Genomic DNA, 16,555 nt, shown 5'->3' on the forward strand with positions numbered 1-16,555 from the left:
TGCATTCGGTTCCTAACCACTGCAGACATGTAGCTATGGAAGGCCCCCTTGAAAGATATGGTGCCTGTATGTGCTGCAAAAAAGCCCTCAAGACCTCCTAGAATGGGTAAGCTAAAAATTTATGAAAACATCCCATTTACCTGAGGTGATCCACAGGTAAAAGGTGACAAGGGCCCATGATGTATCATAGGAGTTCGAGTAGGATGCATTACATACATTACAATCTTTCTGCCAATTAATATCTCACACAAACGTAAAACACACCCAGAACCCCCATTTTGGAAATACATTTCTCTCCACCTCCCAGTGGTGAAACCTGCCAGACATCAATCGCCCCCTCTGCCTCTTTTGGCTGCCCTGTCAATAACAGGCACAGAAGACCCAAAAGGAAGAAAACAAAGGTTAAAAATAAAACATTATGTTTCTGTCAGCTAGACAGCACAGCTGTCCCTGGAATCTACATGACTGCTGAGAGGTACTAGAGAACTTTAAAAATCAGGTTGTCACTTGCTATTTAGAATTGAAATAACGAGCCCATTATATTAGTTGTTAACATTCTGAATAATACTTAAAAACAGTAATCTGCTTATAATTTATCTTCTACTATAATGCCATTATTTTCTGAAAGCTTGCAGTAAGACTAAAATGGCCTTATTCCAACCACCAAATCAATTCCTTTGTACAAATTTGATATAGGAAGCCTGTGTACCATTTGCAAACACTCACTGACCTGTGAAGCCTGGCATTCGCACTATAAAATGTAGACCTTATTTGGTGAAGTTATTGAACACTGAACTTACCTCATCTAAGGTTTGAAAGCAGCCATACATACTTTCACCTTTTCTCTTTAGGAGGAAGGTTTGGATTGGAGGAAAATCAAGTTATTGTTTGGATTTGGGGAAAGACACATACTGTCTAGACTGCACTTAATGAAAGCTCTAAGTTAATTTTGAGTGTGATGCTAGAGGTTCATTGCCAAGTAGAAATGATGGAGATTTTTTTTCTCAAATCAAACAAATCTTTCTTGTGCTTTGTACAAAAAGGGGAGAGGGCAGGACACAGGCCATGGCCATATCCAGGGGTCTAGAAGTGGGCACTGACGTGGTCCATCTCTAACAGGTCATCCAGGATAAGGTCAGGCGTGGTGTGGATATTCTTGACCAACTCGCTGCACTCTATGGTGCTCAGGTACAGGTAGCCTTTGAGCAGCTCCTGTGGAGGATGCTCCCCAAGGTCTTCTGCAGAGTGCGTGAGTCCACATACAGCATCCACAAAGTGCAGGGGTTGAGGCCAGTGTGGTGGGGAGCATAGTGGTCAGCACATTCTGCAATATCAGCAGCCACTGGTAGGTCTTTTCCTGCATGGGCAGCAGGAGCCTGATGCCACCATCCAGTGTGGCAAACCATGTGATGTGCTTGTTCTCCCGCACAACCGACTTCTTACTGGGCCCCTCAGCAGCCCGCCTCTTCCCCAGGCACAAGGTCCTCCAGAAGGTGGGGAACCCACGGGGAAGTCTGCCCCATGCAACAGGCGCATGCCACCAAAGTTCTCCTTGGCCTCAGGCAGGTACATGTACACTATCAGGCTGCGGTCACAGCCAGACACCAGGAAGCCCAGCTGGGTGCCATCCACCATGAACTCCAGGCTGTACACTTCCAGGGCCTTAGTGTCTGGGACACAAGCCACAGCATCTTTTTTTTATTTCTTTATTGATTAAGGTATTACGTATGTGTCCTTATCCACTCCATTGCCCCCTCCACCCCTCCACTCATGCCCTCACTCCCCTGGTGTCTGTGTCCATTGGTTAGGCTTACTAGTATATGCATGCATACAAATCCTTTGGTTGATCTCTCCCCCTTACCCCCACCCTCCCCTACCTTCCCTCTGAACTTTGACAGTCTGATCAATGCTTGATCTCCTCCTGGTAGTGCAGCAGCGAGATGTTCTTCATGACATCTGAGGAACCAGGGTGAAGTTCTGGACGCTGATCATCTGGTGGATGTACAGCTGATGAAGATGACTTTTAAAAGGCAATAGAAGTGGGGTGAAAAAGATAATGTAATATCTGAATAGGAGTCTATTTCCTGCACTGCATTGCTACTTAAAAGTTTATTTTCATATGTGCTAATCTTAGGATTCAGAGAAATGAATGTTGCACCAAACTATCTGCCATGTTAAAGGAGATAATAAAGAATAGAACTATTCATCCTTCTTAATATTGTCTCTACAATGATCCATACAGGAACGAATCTCCTGATTTCTCATTGCTAAAGTTCAACCATGATGGAGAGTGACTTTTAATAGTAAACAGAGGCAGTTAAAAACACTCAATCTACCTTTTCATAAAAAGAGCAAACTTAGTTGTAGCCATTCAACATTATTTAACAAGATCATGAAAATACAACTCTAATGTCATCACAGGTTCACATCACTTATGAGGGTCCTTCATAAAAAGATTGTCTAATGTCAAAGCCAGGAAGGGCCTACACACATTGCCCCGAGTATGACAAAAGAGTAGTTTTTCAAACTTTCTGCAATTTCTTTTTGGGTGGCCATGATTTCCTTTAAGCTTCATCAATTTTTTTTCTCTCTATTTTAAAAATAACTTTATTGAAGTATAATTTATATACTATTACTTTACCTATTTTTAGTGTACAATTCACTCCACCCATTCTTTAGAAATTTGACCAAACTGATAAAGCAGACATAATAATTTGGATGAATCTTAAGGCTTTAATTCAGCAGGCAACTGCATAAATTTTATTATATTTAATAAAATTCAGAAGTCATTTCTGAAATTGTGACTTTGTTTCTACAAATCTTCAAAATGAGCTATTTTTTTTTAAAAAAATGTATATTTATTGTTGAAAGTATTACAGATGTCCCCTTTTCCCCCCTGTTGGTCTCCTCCACCCTTCCCTGCCCCCACCCAGGCCTTCACCACACTACTATTAATATGCATATTAATCCTTTGGTTAATCTCTTTCCACCCAGCTCACTCCCCTTCCCTCTGAGACTGATTAGTTTGTTCCATGCTTCTATGTCTCTGTATCTATTTTGTTCATCAGTTTATTTTGTTCATTAAATTCCACATGAGAGTGACATCATGTGATACTTGTCTTTCTCTGATTTGGCTTATTTTGCTTAGCATGATACTCTCCATGTCCTTCCATGCTGTCTCAAAGGGTAAGAGATCCTTCTTTTTTACAGCTGCATAGTATTCCAAACATGTGCAATTGTTTAAAGTATAGGTTATTCGCTAATAGAATTCTCAGTCTTCACTGAAAGATGCACTTTGAGTCTGGATACATGCATAATTCATGTGGGGCAAGAACACAGTGGGGCAACAGGAAGATGACCTCTGTGATCATGGAAATAAAGGTTGTCCTCTTAGGGCTGCCCTTTAAAATTAGCAATAGGGCTTCAAAACATAAGCATACAGACTTACCACAAAAAAGCAGAATATCTCTCAGAAAAGTAACTCTCACCATAGCCTAGTAGAAGCTATTAGCCAGCTCTATCCATGAACTTGACTTGGAGGGTGCTGACATGGATGCACCATGTTCTCATAGACTAGTGCTATAGAGCATGCAGACAGAAGTAACTCCTTACAGTGCCATGACCACCAAGCAGTTGTTGATAATGTGGCTTCCTATGTAGCTTGTCTACAATGTGAGATGAGCTAATCAAGCCAATTTGAATATACAGTCCACTTGACATTACGTTTATCAACGTAAATTATAATAGCTAACCATTAGTCGTTGCTTGCTGCACACCAAACAACATTCTAAGCAATTTACATCTATCTTGTTCAGTCCTCTCAACAGGACTGAGAGCTAAGTAACTTATCCAGAGTCACACAACTAGTTAGTAGAGATGCCAGGATATGAGCATAAGAAACATACATCTAGAATGTGTATTCTTCACCACTGTTCTTCCAATTATCTGATTTTAATCTTCAGGGTTGTTGTGAGCTTTGATAACACTAATTGGCATCCCAACACCTGTCATGTGTGAAACACTAATAACTTCATGTTTACAACACTGAAGGGCACAGCTAACCCCCAAACCACAGAGAATTCCCCAAGAACACACCACCTGTGAGTGAGCTGCCATCCCATGGTCTCCAGGAAACATCTCTACATACTGCCATCCCTGTGCACCTTTACTTTTTTTTAATTGATTTAATTTAGTCTCCATTTTCCCCTATTAACCCCTCCCTAGTCAGCCCCACCCAACAGCACATGCGCCCACCCCCCAGTGTCCATGTCCATTGGTTATGCTTCTATGCATGCATTCAAGTCCTTTGGTTGAGCCCTTACCACCCCACTTCGACCCTCCCCTGCCTTCCCTCTGAGGTTTGATGGTCTATTCAATGCTTCTTTGACTCTGAATCTATTTTTGTTCATCAGTTTATGTTGTTTATTATATTTCACAAATGAGTGAGATCATGTGATATTTATCTTTCTCCCACTGGCTTATTTTGCTTAGCATAATGCTCTCCATTTCCATCCATGCTGTTGCAAATGGTAGGGGTTCTTTCTTTTTACAGCAGGATAGTATTCCATTGTGTAGATGTACCACAGTTTTTTAATCCACTCATCTGCTGGTGGGCACTTAGCCTGTTTCCAAATTTTAGCTATTGTAAATTGTGCTGCTATGAACACAGGGATGCATATATCCTTTCTGATTGGTGTTTCTGATTTCTTGGGATATATTTCTGGAGTGGGATTACTGGGTCAAATGGAAGTTCCATTTTTAAATTTTTAAGGAAACTCCATACTGTTTTCCACAGTGGCTACACCAGTCTGCATTCCCACCAGCAGTGCACGAAGATTCCTTTTTCTCCATATCATCTCCAGCACTTGCCTTTTGTTTATTTGTTGATGATAGCCATTCTGACAGGTGTGAGATGGTACCTCATTGTTGTTTTGATTTGCATTAATTGATGATTATTGACTTTGAGCATGTTTTCATATGTCTCTTGGCCTTCTGTATGTCCACTTTCAAAAGGTGTCTATTTACCGGTAGGTCCTTTGCCCATTTTCGATTGGATTGTTTACCTTCCTTTTGTTAAGATATATGAGTTCCCTATACATTTTGGAGATTAGATCCTTATCAGATATAACATTGGCAAATGTGTTCTCCCATGCAGTGGGCTTTCTTGTTGTTTGTTGATGGTTTCTTTTGCTGTGCAGAAGCTTTTTATTTTGATGTAGTCCCATTTGTTTATTTTCTCCTTAGTTTCCATTACCCTAGGAGCTGTATCAGTAAAGATATTATTGTGATATATGTCTGATATTTTGGTGCCTGTGGATTCTTCTAAGATTTTTATGGTTTCCTGTCTTACATTTAAGTCCTTTATCCATTTTGAGTTTATTTTTGTGTATGGTGTAAGTTGGTGGTCTAGTTTCATTTTTTTTGCATATATCTGTCCAATTTTCTCAACATCATGTATTGAAGAGACTGTCTTGACTCCATTGTATGCTCTTGCCTCCTTTGTCAAATATTAATTGAGCATAATGGCCTGGGTCGATTTCGGGGTTCTCTGTTCTGTTCTGTTGATCTTTATGTCTGTTCTTGTGCCAGTAGCAGGCAGTTTTGAGAATAGTGGATTTGTAATATAGCTTGACATCTGGTATTGTAATCCCTCAAACTTTGTTCTTCTTTCTCAGGATTGCTGTGGCTATTTGGTCTTTTTTATTTCAGATGAATTTTTGAAGAGTTTGTTCTAAGTCTGTGAAATATGCCATTGGTATTTTAATGGGGATTGCATTGTATCTATAAATTGCTTTGGGTAGTATGGACATTTTAATGATGTTGATTCTACCAGTCCATGAACAGTATATTCTTCCATTTGTTTATATCTTCCTCTATCTCTTTTTTCAATGTCCTTTAGTTTTCTGAGTATAGTTCTTTTACCTCCTTAGTTAAGTTTATTCCTAGGTATCTTACTTTTTTTGTGCAATGGCAAATGGGATTTTTTTGTTTGTTTGTTTTGTTTTTTTTAGTTTCTCTTTCTGTGAGTTCATTTTGGTGTATAAAAAGGCCATGGATTTCTGGGTGTTAATTTTGTATCCTGCTACATTGCCGGATTCATTTATTAGTCTAGTAGTTTTTTGGTGGAGTCTTTAGGGTTTTCTATGTACAATATCATGTCATTTGTGAATAATAACAGTTTTACTTCTTCCTTTCCAATTTGGATGCCTTTTATTTCTTCTTCTTGTCTGATCCCTATGGCTAGCACTTCTAGTACTATGTCAAACAGAAAGTGGGCATCCTATCTTGTTCCTGTTCTTAGGGGAAATGGTTTTAGTTTTTGCCCTTTGAGTATGATGCTGGCTGTAGGTTTGTCATATAAGGCTTTTATTATGTTGAGGTGTGATCCCTCTATTCCCATTTTTCTCAGACTTTTTATCAAGAAATGGTGTTGGATTTTGTCAAATGCTTTTTCTGCATCAATTGATATGATTATGTGATTTTTGTCTCTCAATTTGTTTATGTTATGTATCACATTTATTGATTTGCATATATTATACCATGCTTGCATCCCTGGAATAAATCCCACTTGGTCATGGTGTATGTTCTTTCTAATGTAATGCTGGCTCTGATTTGCTAGAATTTTGTTGAGTATTTTAGCATCTATGCTTGTAATTCTCTTTATGTTGTCTTTATCTGATTTTAGAATTAGAATAATGCTGACTTCATAGAAAGAGCTTGAAAGTGTTCCTCTTAAATTTTTTGGAGTAGTCTGAATGTTTGGTAAAACTCCCCTGTGAAGCTGTCTGGCCCAGGACTTTTGTTTGCTAGAAGTTTTTTTTATTATTATTATTAATGCTGCAATTTCTTCCATAGTTATTGGCCTATTCAGATTTTTTTTTAATTCTTCCTGATTGAGTTTTTAGGAGGTTGCATTTTTCTAGGAATATGTCCATTTCTTCTAGGTTGACCAGTTGTTGGAATAGAGTTGTTCATAGTATTTTTTTTTTTACAATCCTTTGTATTTCTGCAGGGTCTGTTGTTATTTCGCCTCTTTCATTTCTGATTTTATTTATTTGTGTCTCTGTCTTTGCTTCTTGGTGAGCCTGGCTAGAGGTTCATTAATCTTGTTTATCCTTTTTAAAGAACCAGCTCTTGGCTCACCTGTGGGTGAGCTGCCATCACATGATCTCCAGGAAACATCTCTACATACTGCCATCCCTCTGCACCTTTACTTTTAAATTCCTCACTTGAAAAAGTTAATTATGTTCTTGTTTTATTTTCTGCAGTTTTAATATGACTATGTTCACATTATTTGTCAGTTAAGATAATACAATCCCTTATATCATTGGGAATGCAAGAAATTTGATTTATTGTTTGGATTAATTCAGAATGTCAGTGTTCAGCCTCCTGATTGTGTAAACCAAATCTCCAGATTCTGCTTTGAGGTCTTCCAAATATTACTCAAATTTAGACAGTTAAAGACATGGACATGAACATGATGGGAATTAATGTGATTGCCGATTCCAACATGTCATGCATGGAAATTGGGGTCAGTTAATAAAAAATCCAAATCTTCCTCCTCCATTATTTTTATTTTTTAAAAGTAGGTGAATAGTTTTGACTTGTTTTCATGTCCTACCTAGTTAAATAGCTAAAACATACATTTCTGAATATGGCATCATGTTAGTGAGTGGTGTTTGCCTACTGACTCCACTTTCAGTATGTTTTTGACAATACATTACTATGCTTTTAAAAAGATAAAGCGTTTTACAGATATCACTCATCAAAATTTAACACTTCCCAAAATGTGCTGTATGGAACATTAATTACATAAAATATTAATAGAAGTAATCGCCCCAAAATTAAAAAATTATAAGGCTTCCCTGTTTTGTAGTCTGAGATTAACATGCACTTTATAAATCTTAACCTCAAAACGTCTCAGAATTGGCGAGAGGGCAGATTTTAGCTACTGTAATACATTTTAGTTTCTCAGAAACACTGAGTTAAATGAGTCTCTTTAATGAAAGACTTCTCAGAACCTTTCATTTACTACAGATTGTATATTGTAAGTCTCTAAGGGAAGATGAAAGTATATAAAAGTGTTCCTCTATCTGTGGTGAAGAATGAGTTTGGGGTTCTTTTCCCAGTTCATAGAAGAGCATTATTTTACTAAAATATAATAAAAGTAATTTATTAGCAAATTGAAGTAAAAAATTCAAAATATGATCAATTTTTATTATTAGATTTACTAGATGTGAAATTATATCAAATTTCTACTCGACTCTAAATGTATATTCTCTCTCAGGTTTTTATGTGTCACATCACAGGCAGGAAACAAGCTGTAAACTGGCATCAGTCCATAGACCACACCTTGAGTAGCACTGGATATAGGATTTAACACACATATTTGATCACAAATCATAATTTAGATAATGTGTCTTGTGTTCAAAAAAAACTGGAAATGCTGCTTCATTTTCAAAATCTGTTTTATTACTCAATTGCCATAAGAGGAAAATCATCTAAATGAATTGTCAAACAGTAAAGTTGAATTGTGTTCTTTTAAAATTAAGTGTAGACATGGTAAAAGTGAATTGATGACTTAGTTTGACCTGCAAAGGTGGAGCAGAATAGGAAAGAATGAAAAAATAACTACTTGGGTATTATTCTCTACTAATATCTGCAAAGTCCAACCAAAGCAAAAGCTAGTAAGAAAAGAGGAGAAAATATATGCAACACCTACTTTCAGTAGAGTTTATTTAAATACATTGCCACAAGGAGATAGATTCTTCCATCCTAAAGGTAACAGCATGCTGTGCAAACTGCAGGAGTCCCTGGAATTTCACTAACCTGATTCTAGTTTCCCCTCTAATCATTTTGGATCAATCACATTTTGACTTGACAATTTTGTAACCAGTAATGTGTCAGATTCTATATCTTTCAGATTTTGAACCTATTTTGTGATATACAAGTCCAAAGTTTTCTTAAGAGCTGTTGGTGTTTTGCCTAAGGTTTTGTTAAGTTATAAATGTTAAGTTATAAAATCATAAGACACAGTTTTTTAAAAATTGTGCCCTTGTCTAGAAAAAAAGATTAATTGTGAAATTCAACTCAAAGTTTGAACCAATGGTAGTCCTGAAAAACAACCAAAGGACTTATATGCAAGCATATAGGCCTAACCAATGGACACAGACAACAGGGGGGTGAGGGTATGAGTGGGGGGGATGGGGGGTAATGTGGGGATAAGGACACATATGTAATAACTTAATCAATAAAAAAATTTTAAAAAAGCAAATAAATTATGTTGATGTTGTAATTTTGACACTGTTGTTCAAACCCAAACCCAATTGCACTTAAATATGGTTTCAGGTGATAAAACTGCACACTTCCTACAGCACAATGTTTTAACCAGAACTTAAACATATAGGAAGGTGTTTGTGATTGTCTCTGTATCTTCACAATGGTTTTTTAAAAAGATGGAAACTTGTGCTATACATACATGAAAAAAAGCACTGAATAATGGTAATTATAATGGAAATGCATATTACAATAGAGGAAATGGATTTAGAATCCTTTTAGAAAAAGAAATCATTTTTGAAAACTAAATGAATGAGTCTGAGACAGGGATAGCATTGTCAATATTTAAGATCAAAATTATCATTCATTATCCTTTTACCAAAGACTGTCTCAGTTGTTTGGAAATTCAGAGCCAGTAGTAGAGTCAGAGAAACAAATAATACTATTATTAAGACTATCTCCACCTACCTAGGGAACTCATAAGTAAAATGTCATTGGTTTCAGGTTACCTTTTCTTTCCTGTACTGTTCTTACTTTTGCTAATGTCCCATGTTAACACATGGGAAGGTCATTATCTTACTGCAGGCAAACACATGAGAATTGAAAATGATGATGGAAATTTTGCCTTCTCATTGAGTCAAAGTATGCCACGAGTTGCTTGACATTATGTTGTAAGCAGGGTAAGCCCTGTAGGAGAGTACTTATTATATGTGCTGACACATGAGAAGCAGCATAATCTTCACTTTGTCCTCCAAATTTCTTCTTGCCACCTCAGATTTCAGTGGCAGCTACAGTGGAGAGTTCTGTGAAAGTACAACTCACATTCCACTGATGCACCCTCCTCATGCATCCCCTGGTACCTTTCTGCTTACTGCCCCAGGACCTTCTCTAATGCTGCTGAGTCTCCTCTTTCCACTCCCCTGCAATCCAGATGTGCAGGGGAGTAAATGCTCCCTCACAGCCAGGAGAATGTGATCCTGGGGATAAATTCTCTAGCCTTTACTCCTTGAGAAGACAGTTTTAAGAGGAATTCTACTTGCTACCAGGAAAGAATTAAGCCTCATTGCTTATAGCAGTGACTTAGAAAACATACCCTTAACATGGGCTTTTCTTCTTTCTCCTCTTCCTCTCCCAGCTCCTTCACTTCTTTTTCCTGGGATCAATTCCCAAAGAATCTATCTGCATCAAGCCCTTGACTCTGGCTCTACTTTCAGGGAAACCAACCTGAGACAATCATTAAAAGGGTATATTGATTAGAACTCAAAGTTTGGCAGGAAATATGTGCAAGAAAATAAACAATCAGAATTAGTACGGCAAGTGTGTTGATACAGAAAGTATGATGGGCCATAGTCAAAACTGATCTTCAGTTATTAAGAACTGCCGTGTAGCCCTAGTTGCTTTACCTCTGGTTAGAATGTTGGCCCATGGGCAAAGGGTCACTAGTCCAATTCCCAATCAAGGGCACATACCTTAGTTGCAAGCTCAATCCCCGGCCTGGGTCAGGGTGTGTATGGGAGGCAACCAATCAATGTGTCTCTCTCACATTGATGTTTCTCTCTCTCCCCCTCCTCCTTCCCTTCCACTCTCTCTAAAAATCAATGGAAAAATATCCTCAGGTAAGGATTAAAAAAAAAAGACTGCCATGGTGCCCAGCTTTTAACACAGTTCACTACTTCTATACCACTTAGTATATAGTGGCTACACTGGGCCCAGAGGGCCTATCTGCATCAACCTGGCTCCCCCAGTTTCTCTCTTAGATGCCCAAGAGTGCCTCACACTCTGGCAACTAAAGGAATAAAACCAGGGGCTCCTAAGACCTCACTCCAGAGCCATGACTATTGAATGGTCTTTTTGACCATATTGATGCTACACTACATATTAAATATTTAATACAATCTTGGTTATCACAATTCATAAGAAATACACCTAATTTTAGGTATGGGGGAAGAGTTATCAAGAAAGTTATTACTAAAGAACTGACACTAAAGTTGGAAAGGTGTTGCTCACACACACACACAAAAAAACAGCTTATACAAAAGCACAAAGATGAGAGAAATTATAGTACTTTAGAGGAAGCAGAAGAAATCCAGCATGGCTAGACAGGAATATAAATAGAGACCACATCACATAGGTTCTCCTAGGTCAGGGTAAGAGTGGAAGTTTTTCCTAAAGCCATTGTAGGGAGAAAGGCTCTAATCAGAGAGGTAACACCCCACCCCCAATCTAACTCAGGGGTTTGAGGTCCATGCCCAGGACTGGATATGCTCCTTAAATGAGATTTTTTTCAATGGCTTTCCCTTTTAAAAAGTGAACTTTTATTGTCTGCTTGCTTCCAGCATGCCAGGCACAATTAATTTCTTTGTGTTAAGTCATTCAATCCTCACAACAGATTTGTAAATGAGGCCCTATTATTATCCCCACTTCACAGGTGAGAAAGTTGAGTCAGAGAGAGGGGAAGAAATTTGGCCAAAGTTATAGTGCTAGCAAGTAGCTGTGCTGGCTCCTGAATTCCCATGTTTTACACCTTAGAGTCTAATGCAATTTCAAATTAAGCACATGAAATTCAGAAGCTGTTCTATACAGTGTTTTTCTCAGAGATAGTGCTCAGTTTCAGTAGCATGAATCTATCCAGATTAATAATGAGTGAACAGAAACCCAAGAGTCAATTATAGAAGTTTGAGTCTAAAAACACATCGTGTTGGGTCAGCAAATCCCCATGCCAGTGATGAATTTCACCACATCATAAATATATAATGTACAGAAAATAGACGAAAACTCAATGGTCAGTCAATGATTGACATTATAAAGAACATAGTTGGGATTTGGAGAGTAAGTGGAGAAGAAAAGGGTGAAATATTTATAGGTTTCAACTTCTCATTTACGAGTGAATGCAAGTGTGAGTGATTCAAACATCCTTAGTGGGTACCACAGTCGTGGAAGACATGCAAAAATAGGAATCATGCTTCCAAAACATGGAGGTATGCTTCCCAATCTCTAGTTTACACTTCTTAACAGAAAACCAAGATACATGCATAAACAAGTACAGCATAAGGTAGGATGCTATAAATGCTCTGAGACTGTCCAAATAAAGTACCAGGGCCTTTGGAGGGCAGATCAGGGAAGGCAGTATGCAGAATATAGACTTTGAGGTGGGTATTGAAGGTAGAGATGAGGAGGGTGGAAACATTCCAAAGAGAAAGAAGAGCAGAAGCCAAAATGAGAGGTAGTAAATAACATTTTGTAATTGTGGACATAGTAAGTAACTGAGATTAGTTCTGTGTAGAATTATAGAGCGGAGTGGAAAACATTCATTCATTTAATATATTTTTAACCAACATTGTGTTTGGCAATGTGAATGGATGGATATGTTTGGGGGAGGGGCTTATTTCCAGTGGGAGTGGCAGACAATAAGGAAGAAAAACAAATAAACAAAGTGATTAAGTTGAGATAAGTGACCTGAAAACTGCAAAGGTACATTGGTTTTGCAAGTGTGGAGAGCCTGCAGTGCCAGACAAAGGCCTTGGCTGTCCTTTCACAGGCAATGAGGAATCACTGCGGGTTTCTGGTCAGAAGTGTGAACAGGGATAGCAACCAAAGTGGATTTTTCAGACACAATCTCAAGATAGGATGTAAGAGGAAGGACTGGATCCAGGGGACTAGTCAGGAGGCTACTGCTCTAGTCCAGGCAAGAGTTAACGAGGAGCTGAATTAAGGTAGTGAATATGGAAATTGCAAAGTGTATATGGGAGAAAATGCTGAGGAAGGAAACACTGGCCTTGGTAGGTAATTGTATGTGGTAAACGAGCACCTGCTCAACCAATGATTATAGTTGTGCTGCTAGCAACTTGTGGAACTGGAAATGTCTTTGAGGTTTTAAGAAAATTTTAAATTCTGATATAATATATATTTGTAAATGTCTAATAGTCCATCAAATCCAATATTTGAGTCCCTATTGTATACTAGGTACTGCCATGGGTGTTTCTAATAAGTAGATAAAAAGCCTGTAATTCGAGTAACAAATCTGAGCTGAAAAGGAGAGATGTATGAGAATTATTCATATAGACATGATCACTGAAACTTTTAAAAAATGTGATAATACTGAGACACATCTGACACTACATGTCACTGAGAATTCTTTTTATTTTTAGGTAGAATTATTTTTCTAGGCCATAGACAAAAGATGATGCTAAGTACCTTCAGAAATATTTTCTATCAGGGCCACACTTGGCTTTTATGTGAATCTCTAATGCAATTTGCCTTAGGAGACTTCAACTAGCACTGGCTCGAATACTCCTGGCTCTTTCTATTCCCTCCAAGAAGATGGCTTTGGGGTTAAAACATATTTGCAATTCTGAAATGATATCTATTTGGAAATGTCTAATAGTCCATCAAGATCAATAGCCGAGTTCCCATTTTCTACTAGGTACTGCCATGGTGCCGCCAATGAGTAGATAAAAGGCCTATGTGGTGCCAGAAGCCCAGAAAACAACAGTTCTACTGCCAGAGTATGAGAAGCAGCTCCACATATCATTTAAAGTTAATATGCTCTACCTCACTGCTTTCAGTATTTCTAACTATGAATTGAATAACTCACGCTTTCATTAAAAAAATAAATTAGAATTAAGAAGAAAACATTCTCAGCTACCCAAGCTATTGCTCATGTCTATGTAGGTCCAAGGGGAGCGGCCCAGACATCAGTGACCATATGAGGTCGCTCACCTGATAGCAGGCAGGGCATGGGGGGCAGACAAAAGTAGCCTCTGAAGTCTGAAGTCTAGCTTGAAAATCTATCCCCATATTGCTAGTTTTTGTTCTGGTGCGATGCCTAAGATTTCCTTGAAAGTAATTTCATGTGGGGACTATAATGGATACAGGTGAAGAGGAAACAAGATTGCTCATGAGATATTTGTTGAAGATGGGTAATAATGACCAAGTGGCAGTTCATCTTACTATTCTCTCTACTTTTGAATGTGTTCACATTTTCCATAACAAAGAGTACACTTGTCATTTGAAATATATTCCTAGAAGTAGATCTGGGCTTTGATGCTTCCCTCTGAAAGAAACAGGAAGATGCTGTAGAAAAGCCAGTGTTCCCAAGAGCTGTTTGCTGAGAAAGTCATAAATAGTATCTACCTCACAGGGGACTTCTCAAGGTAGATTGAGCATACACCTTTACCCCATATTCTCAAAAAGAAGCATAATGAAATAGAAAAAATGTTACACAAAGGAAAATTGATTCAAAAGAGCATTGTGAATAGGAGGTTGATCTTCATTAGGGGACACTGCTGAAGTTTGGAAAGATAGAAATAAACAGAATCATATTGAAGTTTAACCTGGACAGAGGAAAGGGCTGCAGTGGAAGTAGAAGCCACTCTTCATCACAGAATCTTGGAGAGGCCTGAAATCAAAATATGAGAAGGAGTAGAACATCAATCAGGGTAACCACCAGTTGGTACGGCACACTTGTCTCCCTATAACTCTATGCAGAGATGCTAACAGTAATGGTGTTGGCTCCCAGACCAAAGCAGGAAACCAGCTCTCTGAAGAACCTGAATTAGCCATGTGGGGAGGACTGAGGCTAAGATGCCTGGTTCACAGACACTGAGTTTGCAACCACTCCTTTGTAAGAACAGTGCTCTTGGGAAAGCAAGCCACACAATGCCAGAAGAAGCCTTGCCAGCTACCTAGTATTGAAGACATCAATGTGAACAGTCCAGGAACTCAAGACAGTGGAGGAAAGGATAAAGGTAAACAAGCTGGAAAAGTAATCCCAAATGAAATAGAGATAAATTAGGAATAAAAGATAACTTTTATACATAATTAGTAAACTCAGAGAGATTTCAAGAGATAATTCAGCCATTAGAAGAGGATTCTATGAATAATAGAAATCCTAGTGAATTCAAAATGAAAATTTTGATCACAGTATGAAAAATTCAATAGAAGACATAGAAGATAAAGGTGAGTCAATCTCCCAAAACACGGACCAAACTTACAAAGATGAAAACATCACTCCAAGATATCCAATATATTAATCTAATTAAAGTTCCAGAAGGAGAAACCAGAAAAATGACAGATAATAATTTTAAAAAATAAAAATAAAATTTCCCAGTGCCAAGAAAAAGAAAGTCTAGTTTGAAAGAACACACTGGCTGAAAGAAAAACAAAACAAAACAAAACAAAAATCTACATCTAATTACAGCCTCACAAAGTTGAAATGTTATCCTATCTAATAAAAGACTAATATGCAAATTAACCATCACTCTGTGACAAAGATGATGGCACCCATAGCGGCCAGGGCGGGATGCTGGCAGCATCCCCCTGGCAACATGAGCCCAGCAGGCAAGCTTGGCCTGCAGGCAGCAACTAGAAACCCAGGAGCAGGCAAGTGCAGACCGCAGGCAGCACCCAGCAGGGCCTGCTTGACCATCGCCATGGTGACCTGTGAGCAGGCAAGCACGGGCCACAGGCAGCACTCAGCATGGCCTGCTTGCCCATTGCTGTGGTGTGGAGCAGGCAGGCCCTGCAGAGAGCAGAGAACCATGGGGAGCAGGCCTAAGCTGTCAGTAGGACATCCCCTGAGGGCTCCCGGATTGGAGAAGATGCAGGTTGGGCTGAGGGACCCCCCCCCCCCCGCACGAATTTCATGCACCGGGTCTCTAGTCACTATATAATGTAAAAATAATCGTCTGGCTGACAGAATTTGGCAAAAGAAAAACATACTTTTCATCTTATGTAATAAGGAGTCAAGAGACATTGCTTACATTTGATATATCAAAGAATAGAGGTTTATACTTGAAATCATAAAGGTAACCAGTAGAGGATCTGAAAATAATTAATAACAAACTGATAGGAGTAAAAGGAGAGAAAGACACAAGTTGGTGTAAGTATGCTATATTCCTCATCTTTCACAAAACAGTGGCAATAGATACTGCCTGAAATCAGTAAATTGTGGTATAAAAGCACAGTATTCAGAATTATACAAATAACCACTTGAATAATCACTGAATCAAAAAAATCTGAGCTTATGACTATTTTTAAATACATCACTGATACACTGTGCCAAGCATGGGCAGAAGGATATGTGACAATATTGCCATCCTATATAATAAAGAGGTAATATGCAAATTGACCATTACTCCAACACACAAGATGGCCGCCCCCATGTGAACACAAGATGGCCAACAAGGGAGAGCAGTTGGAGGTGATCAGGCCTTCAGGGGAGAACAGTTAGGGGTGACCGGGCCAGCAGAGGAGGGTAGTTGGGGGAGGTGACCCAGGC

General features: G+C 38.6%; 1 pseudogene; it reads right to left on the reverse strand.

Annotated features, from left to right (window-relative positions):
- Positions 1-1,083: 1,083 nt before the first annotated feature.
- LOC102420075 lies at positions 1,084-1,951 on the reverse strand (annotated as a pseudogene).
- Between the last annotated feature and the right edge of the window lie 14,604 nt (positions 1,952-16,555).

The sequence above is a fragment of the Myotis lucifugus genome, unplaced genomic scaffold (genome assembly GCF_000147115.1).
Source record: "Myotis lucifugus unplaced genomic scaffold, Myoluc2.0 scaffold_7, whole genome shotgun sequence".
In the NCBI taxonomy this organism is placed as follows: Eukaryota; Metazoa; Chordata; class Mammalia; order Chiroptera; family Vespertilionidae; genus Myotis; species Myotis lucifugus.